The sequence below is a fragment of the Ovis canadensis genome, chromosome 3 (assembly GCF_042477335.2).
Source record: "Ovis canadensis isolate MfBH-ARS-UI-01 breed Bighorn chromosome 3, ARS-UI_OviCan_v2, whole genome shotgun sequence".
NCBI classification, from domain to species: Eukaryota; Metazoa; Chordata; class Mammalia; order Artiodactyla; family Bovidae; genus Ovis; species Ovis canadensis.
In genome coordinates this window covers 210079202-210089005 of record NC_091247.1, presented here as the reverse complement: position 1 = coordinate 210089005, position 9804 = coordinate 210079202, and the positions used below count along the sequence as shown (strand labels likewise).

The 9804-nt window shown below is 36.0% G+C and overlaps 2 pseudogenes; both read right to left on the bottom strand.

Annotated features, from left to right (window-relative positions):
- Positions 1–1887: 1887 nt before the first annotated feature.
- On the bottom strand, positions 1888–7873 carry LOC138436410 (taste receptor type 2 member 42-like; annotated as a pseudogene).
- A 111-nt stretch (positions 7874–7984) lies between these two features.
- Positions 7985–8735, bottom strand: LOC138436409 (taste receptor type 2 member 31-like; annotated as a pseudogene).
- Between the last annotated feature and the right edge of the window lie 1069 nt (positions 8736–9804).

The window sequence follows — 9804 nt, the reverse complement described above, 5'->3', positions numbered from 1 at the left end:
CAGCAACTAAATGGGAGAACTCTAACTGATAGATATGTATTCATCTAGTTTTCTAAGTGTCAGAGAACGCTGCCAATCTTCTCTATGGTCTTAGGGTACTTATGTCATTCTCAGCACCAGGGCTAATTTGAAAGAATACTTTCACTTATGATTTCATCAAGAACATTAAAACTAACATACTTAAAATGATTTACTTGTTATTTTTTCTCTGCTTACTCTAAATTCATGGCAAACAAAATAACACTTTACTTTTATTGCATTTTCATATGGATATGTCTATATACTCTACTTGATAATACAGTCTGTATACTTTTTTTATATTTAATAGCACCATTAGCAAGCAGAATTCTCCCATCTGCTTATTTGTGTTCCCACTTATGAATGAATCTGGAGTATTTTATTAAAGTAGTAAAAGCAGCAATATACAAACACAAATATATTCAAACATTACATGAAATATGTACTACGCTTTACAAATTTGCTTCTCTACATGTATGTCTTTTCTTCTCTAACAAAAAACTAAAAAATGTTATGGATCTAATTTGTTCCTTTTCATTGTTGTATCAGTTGCCACAGTATATTTTTATCAGTATGCCACAATATACTTATTCATTTTATCACTGATGGACTGTTATGAATCTTCTCAATTTCAGCTAAGAAAAAGAGTAATATGCACATTTTTGCATATATGTCATGGTGCATATATATCAAAGATTTCTTTGTGTATAAAAATAAGAGTGAAATTACTGTCTTAGGTTTAGACAGCATATTAAAAAGCAGAAACATTACTTTACCAACAATGGTCCATCTAGTCAAGGCTATGGTTTTTCCTGTGGTCATGTATGGATGTGAGTTGGACTATAAAGAAGGCTGAGCACAGAAAAATTGATGCTTTTGAACTGTGGTGTTGGAGAAGACGCTTGAGAGTCCCTTGGACTGCAAGGAGATCCAACCAGTCCATTCTGAAGGAGATCAGCCCTTGGATTTCTTTGGAAGGACTGATGCTGAAGCTGAAACTCCATGCAACTCCACCTCATGCAAAGAGTTGACTCATTGGAAAAGACTCTGATGCTGGGAGGGATTGGGGGCAGGAGGAGAAGGGGATGACAGAGGATGAGATGGCTGGATGGCATCACTGACTCGATGGACATGAGTCTGAGTGAACTCCAGGAGTTGGTGATGGACAAGGAGGCCGGGCGTTCTGCGATTCATGGGGTCGCAAAGAGTCGGACATGACTGAGCGACTGAACTGAACTGAACTGTCTTAGGTTTAGCGTGTTCACCCTAACTGCTTAAAGTCACACTATTGCCTAAAGTTGTTTTACATGTGTGTAATTCTATGACTGGTGTATGAAACCTTCAATTGTTTCAGATCCTTTCCAAAATAAATAACATCAGGGTAATATTTATACTTTTATATTTATATAAACATTTATTGCACTTATTACACTCTAAACTTTACAAAACATTTTACTATTCTAATTTTAAATTTACCTTTAGTTTAAAATTGCATTTCTCTTTTCTCTTTCTATGACTGTGATTTCATATACATTTATTCTTATGTAATTGTGTTGAACATATATGTTTATTAATATTTCATTGTATGGTTTTATAAGCTTCCTTCTTTAGGTTCCAAATAAGCCTTTGTTAAGAGCGAATATTACAGCAGAAACATTTTCCTTAATTGAACATTATGTCAGATGACTTTGAGAAAATATGATTAAGTAACAGCATGTTGTAAGGGAAACCAGTGCAATTTAATAACACTTAAAAGGATTAATAAAAGAAAAACTAGGAACTAAAAATGAACATACAAAGTCTTCTATTAAGGTATTTCCACATATAATACAGAAAGTTTTTTTAATGTCTATTAAGCTAAAGTTTTGATTAGTTTTTAGAGAACTTAAGACCCCACAGTAGTCTGAAGACAACCTGCCTTAGCTTGCTGTTTCCCAAAATTATAACAAATGAGTGGCCTGACGAAAAGAGAGTTGAAATCACCATGACAAACATCATGACCTCATACCAGTGTAGCTTAAGGAAGATCCAATTTCCAGTTGGAGTAGAAATAAAGTAAACGATGAAGAGGAGGAGAAATGTTGTCACCATTTTCAAGGCCCTTTTATTGGCCTCTGTGCTGAAATCTCTCGGTGGTTCAAGTTGACTTGAAAATTCTTGATGTGTCTCACCAGGAAAAGAAAGAAAGGCAGCAAAGAAGCCATGAAGAGAATGAAAGGGATAACATATGTCAAGCTGAGAAGAATCAGGCTTTTAAGATAGAAAATTTTACTTGCATCTAAATGCAAAGTCATGTTCCTTTCAGGTTCTCTAAAGGTGTTCATCCACAACTCACCAAGAACATCTTGCATTAAGAGGTCAAAAGTTAATAAGAAGAAAGAGGCCAGGAAAAGCACAAGAAGCACTCAGTTCATTCTCCATTTCAGCCACATGAAAAAGAAGTGAGAGAAATTGGCTATCTTAAGGAAGTAAAATATGCTTAGGCAGGTGGCAAACCAGATAGTTAAGTGATTCATTAGTGCCCAAAGAAGAATAACTACTTTTACTAGTTACCAGTGGCATACAGATGTGGAGCTAATCCTACTATAAGTGAATCCAAAAGTGTTACCCACAGCTGAATAATTTGGCCACAGCCAAGCAAGTAAGGATGAACTCAGCTGATGAAACCTTTCCATTCTTGACCCACTCGATGCAGTTTACCAGTCCAATGAACCCATTTCCCAGTACTCTTAAGATCAATTCTCCTGTTGACACCGCTAGAAAGAAGACCTTTGTTCCAACTGACATTTGTGTAAAAATATTTCTAATGTCACTGAAAACTTTATACTTACAGTTGCAGAATGACATCCACTTATGTTTTCTTTAGTATTTTTGTCATAATTCCAGGAAGTAAAGCCAAAATTGTGCTATGTGATTTAAATGCACAGATCTTCACAAAACAGTAGTTTATTCTTTTTATATTGTAATTCCAGTGCTACACCAAACAGTTCTGTCAACAGGTAACAAAGTTCATGAATACCTTTCTTATGACTTACAATCAGTTGCTATATAATTTTCAGAATAAATGCTCACAGTGTCTGCTTATCCTCGACACCAGCTGCAGTTTCTCATTTCTTCTAATGACTAAAAGAATAAGGTCAGGTATGTCAACATGCAAATATGAGAGAGAGTGGTTTCCACTAATTTGTACTTTCACCTTCCCCAAGTCATACATTTGAATGCAAACATATTAAATTTTGAATAGGAATTTCTAAGAAAAAATATGTATGTAATTCAGTTTATATTTCTCACTCATCACTAAGATCTTTCTAACTCTCAAGAATTTTGTAGAATCCATATGATTTATAGGAATAAGAAAATTATTTATATTTCAAATTGGGCATACAAGTACAAGGACAAATATATTAGTACATTTATATAGTATGTAGTACTAATTATATCATTACAGGATACTGTAGAAGCTAAGTCAGAAATTATAAGCAAAATAGAGAGGCAATATACATGAGGAGGTACAAGTGCTACAGTGCAGAATCAATTATGATTTTATGAGGAAATGAACATGTAGTGTAAACATGACTCCTTTGAAATTTAGGAAGAAATAAAAGGGAAAAAAAAGAACTTAAGCCTGATGTAAGAGCATGTCAGTATTATCAAAATGACATGAACAGGCTACACTATGCTCTGATAGAGACACTTGCTTCCTTTGGCAGGAACTTGCTGTTTTCCTTGGAATGTGACTAAGTGCCTTCCCACTTCCGTGTCCTCAATTCCATGTTCTTCTCTTATTTCTAGGCTACAGGTGACCACATTCCCAGCTTTCATCACAGATGGTTGTGGCAATGTGATCAAAATCCGAGAAATGCTATGTAAGTGAAAATTATGAGCACAATTTTAGGTCCATCCTCTCTAAATATATCCATGCACAGTCTTGCCTATGCCTTTTTCTTCCAGCTTTCTTGAAAGGGAGATGACTCCAAGCATTCTTGGAAGCAGCATATTAAGGATGGCAAACTTCTGATTAGCCTGATTCATGGATAACCACCTGGAGAAGGCTGCTCTGATATATCACTACTCTTAAAAGAGCAATATTAAATGTGCATTGTGTGGGAGTCACGTGATGCTTGGGAGCTTATTTGGGGGCAGTTTGTCTACCCAGTCTAATGCAGAAATTGGAATTGAGACTGTGTAGACTTGTGTAGAAGCAATTGAATGGTGAGGAAACAAAATTAGGAAAGTTTGTGCAGAGTATGTGATGAGTTTCATTTTCATTGGTTTCCAGGCCTCATAGTTTATTCATCCATTTAATGACTAGAATATCATTTGGAGGAACTCTTCTATAGACTGACTTTTATATCCAGGAAAGGAGCAGGAAGCAGGATAAACATGATCCACCCATTGTAAGGTTTACATTGTCCTGGGACAGAGAGATAATTAAAAGCAATACATAAGTCAGATGTGGAAATATTTACCTTAAGGGGAGGGATTGGGGGCAGGAGGAGAAGGGGACAACAGAGGATGAGATGGCTGGATGGCATCACCGACTTTATGGACATGAGTTTGAGTGAACTCCGGGAGTTGGTGATGGACAGGGAAGCCTGGCATATTGCAGTTCATGGGGTGGCAAAGAGTCGGACATGACTGAGCGACTGAACTGAACTGAATTGAACTGAAGGTAAATAATGATGTTACAATTTCATAACTAAGAATTAATATAGACATGTAAATACGGTTGTCAAACAAGGTTATATGTTTCTTTCCTGTAGCAAAAATTGTTATCAATACTACATCAACACACTTTCTTTTTTTTTTTAATTTTATTATTTATTTATTTATTTATTTAATTTTAAAATCTTTAATTCTTACATGCGTTCCCAAACATGATTCCCCCTCCCACTCAACACACTTTCTATTTCATCATTTTCCCCAAGATTGTCATAAAACAGGTTTTGAAGACATTTCCTATAATTATTATATAGACATCATAGATACCACTTTAATACATGCAGAAAAGCCACTGATTCATGTAGCATAATTTTTTACTATTCTTACATTGAATGTGTTTTTAAGATAGGGAAAATCCGAGTCTTCTTGCCTCAAGATTAAAAGGAAATTTTAGGCAGCAAAATGGAGGAGATGCTTAGCATTTCAGAGGAAGCCTCAAGATGGTTTAGCGGGAAAATGAATAATTTGACATCAAATGCCAACTTCAACACATATCTTCTTAATTAAAAAGTCTAAAAAGTTATTTTCATAACTTCATGTGGAAATATAGCAGCACTGCAAACAAGTCATGATTAATATTTTATTCTTCATCCATATAACAGAACTTGATTTTTTTCTCAGCTTTTGTGAAAGTGCTCATTGCTTGTCATTTCCAACTCTTTGCAACTCTATGGACCATGGCCCATCAGGCCCCTGTCCATGGAATTCTCCAAGCAAGAATACTAGAGTAGGTTGCCATTCCCTTCTCCAGGGGATCTTCCCAACCAGGAATAGAACCTGGGTCTTCTATGTTGCAGGCAAATTCTTTACTGTCTGAGACACTAGGGAAGTTCATAAATCTAATATTCCTCCTTTGAACTGATTGTACACATATGTAAAATGTATCTGAATGTGATTGCTATTCTTGAATTTTAGTGTGAGCATATTTACCTAAGAATATTGCTAATTATTCTCCAATAACCATGAAGTAAGTGATCATGATGGATAAAAACCTATCTCAAATATACATCCTCATGTTGATTCAGAATTGAAGGTCATTAAATTCCAAATGATTGGAGGCTCAAACAGTAAAATGTAAACACATTGTGTTACCAATTAGAGTGAAAAATAGCCATAAATTTCTGAGATAAGTTGTCAGTTCTTTAAAATTCATAAATATACATAATTTTTTTCAGTAGAAAAGTGGTAGTATAGAATATGTAAGTGAAATATGCATTGCTACATAATCCTGAGGCATTTCACATAATATTTGTAAAATTAGATTGCTTATCTGAAATATATGGGTTAATGGTATGGTAATCTTATCTGTCTTATATCTTTCATAAACACATGCATACACACTTTTCTAAGAAGCTTAGGTAAAGGACTTTTCTAAGTAAACCTTTAGACATTACTCACTTATATACATACTTAAAACAGCAATAGAAGGTATAAAACATTATAGACTTCATCACTTAATTTTATGCTAAAAGACATATGTTTCCACCTATTTCCTTTCTGCCGGGGTCCAGCCCCGGTGGATCCAGGGTGATTCGAAGGTGGGGACGGAGTCGGCGTCCTGGAAAAAACTTATTTAACTACAGATATAGAGGGAGATTAGAAACAGATGGTGTAGTAGGAGAATTAGTGAAGAAAAAGAGGCTGAATAACTTGGATTATGTGGAATAGCAATCATGCTCCAGATGGGAATTCAGCCAGAAAAACGAGGAGCAAGAAAGAAGCGACATGGGGGAATCAGTCTTTCCAGAAACTGATCCAATTTCTTTATTTTTGGGTTTGCTTATATACCTTTTGTTACACATAGGGATGAATACAGAGTCACGCAGGGGTCAGCAGTCCTGACCTTTATCAAAATCAGGTGCTTCACATAAATGTATAGAAAAGATACATCATCTTCTGGCCATGAGTGAGACCTGCTGACATTTTATGATCCTTTCTTTCTGATAACCAAAAACTTATTTCTTCCAAGGGTGTTTTTTCTTAAACCAGGCACCACCCTCCAAATAAAGTTACATTCCTATAGGGTGAGGGTGTAGGGACTTACAATCAAGAAAGGAATTTATTTAACCCAAGGTTAACATGATTAGTCTTAAAGGTTAATACTTATTTCTCCTATATGCTTAAAGGTTAATACTTATTTCTTCCTATATGCTAGTTATATTCATTATAAGGGTAGGGAACATGGAGATTTAGCAGCAAACATCAGCCCAACAAATGAAAATCCTTTCACCAATGCTCCCCTTAAGATCTATTTAGCCTTAAGATATGATAAAGTTACATTTTTACATAGCAAGGACACAGTGATTTATAACAAAGTACAGTGATCTATTGCAAAAGAGAAAATCCATTAACTCAAAAAGTCTAGTATTGCTAACATCAAAAACTACTATATTTCCTTTGCTATATTCTAAATACATTGATTTATATATTCCCAGGTGCCTAAGGATCATTGATTCAACAAGAAGAAAAAGCCCTATGCTAATTAAGACTCTCAAAATACTCCAAAACTCTTTGTGCTGTTTATGGTTAAGAGGTAGTAAACAATCATGTGGCAGGAGTATGGATAATCCTATCACACAAGCTAGTCTGTCAGCAGAGAGGTTTAACCTGAGACATCCTTGTCCCACCCAGAGCAGGAAATTAGCAGCAATTATTGAAACAACAAATGAAGAACCCTTCACCAATATAATTCCTAACCAACCCACTATACTAATAATTTCTAATTCCCCAAAAGAATTTGCCTTTAGTAAGTCTAAAACATCTCGTGCCTCTCAGGTTGGGAGGCTGTAAACAATCACATGTGGCTGGACGAACCTATACAGGTGGGCTAGATAACCTTCAGAGGAGTCCATAAGCTGAAACACTCTTGTCACGCCCAAGAATTTTTATTGCCTTGGAGCTGCACGTTTACCCCTTCTCCAAGAAAAACGGTTATGGGGGAGAGCCCCCCGTAAAGTCAGAGGTGTAGGTGAGAGCATAAAACAGACTCTGGTTTTGGGGTTAGATGCTTGGGAACAGGGGGTTTCCTGAGGCTTGATCACACCTTTGCATATGCCAAGCCTCCTTCCTCATAACCTTTGCCATGGGCGGAGTTCCTCACGCTGGCCCCCGGCACCTTTCCTTCAGCCAGCATCTTGACTGCCACAGAAATGACAGAAAGGCTTGAGTTAATTTTCTGTTTCCCCAGATCAAGATACATGAGTGGATTGAAGGATACATGATTAAAAGAACATCATAAAGCTTTCTAAAGCTCATTAGAATTCCAAACTGATAAAACTGGAGCCAGAATGTAAACAGCAAACAGCAAAAGAAAGGAGATGACAGTTGCATGGCTTTTATGTGGACCATGGTGCTGGGATCCTTCACCATTGAGCTGCATCTTCCTGAGATGTTTCCACAGGGAAAAGATTAGCAGCAGAAAAGATGTCAAGGACATAGTGAAGGGTATGAAGTTAGCGTGAACAGAGTCACATTTGAAAGGTATAAAATGTCCCTTAGTTTGGTCTTCTGAGTGGTATTTCCTTCATATTCATTTGTCTGAATAGCCTCACCTATGCTTAACACTGCAACTTGAAAAAACAAAAACAATGACGTCCCCAACATCATCATGAGAACTACACTTTTAACTCTCCACTTCAGGTGAAGAAAAATTCGGCTGGAGAAGTTGGCTATCTTCAACAAATAAAATATACTGAGGCTAGTAGCAAGCCAGTTACTAAAATGGTTGCTTACTGTCCAGGCAACATGAACAATAATTTTTACTTTTGAATTATATAGAGTTGGATTATGCACAATTACATACCAATTTATTAACACTGCCCAGAGATTAACAATTCTGCAGATGCCAGAGCAGTGAGAATCCCATCAGCTGAGATCTTTGGTCTCTCGATCCAGTCATTGCAGTTCACCAGTGCTATGAGGCCACTGGCAAAATTTCCCAGAACAAATTCTGTCATTAATAGAATGGAAACAATGTTTGACCTAAATATTATCATGTCTAAAAAAAATCCATGTCACTGTTGTGATTCCTTCAATATTCTGACCTTAAATTCTTTGTGCAGCTGATTTGGATGTGCAGTGAAATTCCTGTTTCTTATAAATTCTTTGATGAATATCAAACAGGAAAGCATCACAAAATAATATTGGAAGAGCTCATTGCTGTCTGGATGAAAGACATTGCTATTTCCTAATATTTCAGATTGACTCTATTCATATTCTCTGTGGCCTTGAAATGCGATGGATTACTTCTTAACTGATGTTGAAGTAAAGTATGAATTCTGATTTGTTAGCATGCAAATAAGGACTTATCATTGTGCAAATTTCTCTGTCTAAGCTCTCCATAATTTGTGTTCATCAACTTTAGTTGTTAGTAAGGAAACTTTTAAAACCCAATATGTAGTATATACTGTGAAAGCTTAAACCATTAGATGAAGCTTGGTTGTAACTATATTCAACATCACTAGGATCATAATCACTAGGATCTTGAGGTTATATGTAATGCAAGACAGACATCTAATATAGTGATGGAAACTGTCTTTTCCTAGATGGAATCAGGGATGTTTTGTAAATTTTAAATGTGGAGTTAAGGGTGAACATGGACGCTGAATAAGTGGGCAATATTGTACAACTGTTATTACTTTCAGTCACCCGGGGACTGAATCCTATTCCTGAAGCCATGCACTATGAGATCTATCTCTTATTTAAGGAAACTAAACTGAAATACTTGCCCAGTCTGCTTTGAAAGGCTGCCACTTCAAACAAAGAAAAATAGGATGGGAAAAGTAGCTATCTTCAAGAAAGAGAAGATGCTGAGGCAGATTTCAAACCAGACACTCAAGTGGTTGATCACAATCCAAAACAGAATTATAAGTTTTCCAGCTTGACCAAAGTTATGTAGATCTGCAATGAACACCATAGAAATTAATCCATCAGTACCATGATTAAAAATAAATTCTGTTTCTGGATAAACTGTTGAGAATGGGGGTAATGAAGTTGATTTTCTGGTGTCTTACCCAGTTGGTTAAGTTCATTATTCCAATCAATCCATTTCCCCAAATGCCTATT